The sequence below is a fragment of the Anopheles marshallii genome, assembly GCF_943734725.1.
Source record: "Anopheles marshallii chromosome X unlocalized genomic scaffold, idAnoMarsDA_429_01 X_unloc_173, whole genome shotgun sequence".
In the NCBI taxonomy this organism is placed as follows: domain Eukaryota; kingdom Metazoa; phylum Arthropoda; class Insecta; order Diptera; family Culicidae; genus Anopheles; species Anopheles marshallii.
In genome coordinates, this window is record NW_026525750.1 from 3,301 (window position 1) to 5,000 (window position 1,700).

A 1,700-nucleotide genomic window follows, 5' to 3' on the forward strand; every position below is an offset into this window, starting at 1 on the left:
ATATTGTACCCGTTCAAGAGCAATAGCAGACCACATAAGTTGAGCTTTGAGGTATCTGAAAGTTGAATATAGAGCGAGGTTCTAAGCGAAGGGATAGCTTAACGTTGAGCATTGAACGCAAAAAAGCTTAGAGATAAGCTTATTATATAAGGATTGTGGTGCAGAACACAGCTTAACGTTGAGCTTTGAACGCAAATGGCTAGAACTAAGCTAAGAGATACCTATAGTGGTGCATGGAACAGCTCACAAGTTGAGCTTCGAGAAGTCCAAAGGCAAAATGTAGAGCGAGGTTCTAAGCGAAGGGATAGCTTAACGTTGAGCATTGAACGCAAAAAAGCTTAGAGATAAGCTTATTATATAACGATTGTGGTGCAGGACACAGCTTAACGTTGAGCTTTGAACGCACATGGCTAGAACTAAGCTAAGAGATACGGGTAGTGGTGCATGGAACTGCTCACAAGTTGAGCTTCGAGAAGTCCAAAGGCAAAATATAGAGAGAGGTCCTAGCAGCCTAAAAAACTTCTAGGGCCGACAGCTCACAAGTTGAGTTTCGAACGCAATTAGGCTACCCTGGTAGCCTTGATTTGAAAGCATTAAGGCAATGATATGGTAGAATGCCCGATCTTAAACCTATTGACAGAGAATGTGTACGAGTAAGCATAGATGTGGAGGAGCACATACCCTAAACAGTCCCGAAAGATGGTTAGCTAAGTGATGCATCACAAATGGACTTGGCGCACCAAGTTCACACTGAAACACACACGATCGCGTATATTAAAACCTGTTGTGTGGTGCATCACTAATAAAGTTTGGTGCGTCAAACGAACATGAGAGTTGAGCATATTGGGTATGTGTGATAACACACTTTGCACGACAATCGAGAAACCGCATAAGCTCAGTATAACACAGCAGGGGAAGATTGATGAAAACCAGAGCTAATACATGCAACAGGCCGGGAATGCTGCTTCTGAAGGTGGTAGGACCGGTGCACTTATTAGTTAAACCAATCGGCCGATTGAGTTGAAGTCTGGTACCGATCTTTCACTTGACTGTGCCCCATCAACTATTGATGGTAGTGTAGAGGACTACCATGGTTGTGACGGGAAGCGGGAATCAGGGTTCGATTCCGGAGCTAGTAGAGAGTGCCTGATAAAGGCCATGGTACACATCCAAATCAGGAAAGCAGCAGGAAACACTACCATACATTGCCAGGTGCATAGGAGGATTGCAAGCCCGTAAATTGCCCGATCATAGCCAGCGATGCTGAGAACGGAATTTATTCCTTCGATCGTCGTTGGTTCACATGTTTACTGATGGTTGTACGAACACCATACCCGGTGGTAAGTACAGTGGAGCTCGCCTTCACAACATAATGTTCACCAGTTGGACGCATAGATTGGAATAGCTCACATAGTGTTGGATTGCTGGAAACACACATTCCAGACTGCTCCGGTAGTCATGGAAAGGAGAGGATTGCAAGCCCGTAAATTGCCCGATTATAGCCAACGATGCTGAGAACGGAATTTATTCCTTCGATCGTCGTTGGTTCACATGTTTACTGATGGTTGTACGAACACCATACCCGGTGGTAAGTACAGTGGAGCTCGCCTTCACAACATAATGTTCACCAGTTGGACGCATAGATTGGAATAGCTCACAAGTGTTGGAAAGTTGAACGCACGTTGAAGACCGCTACTGTG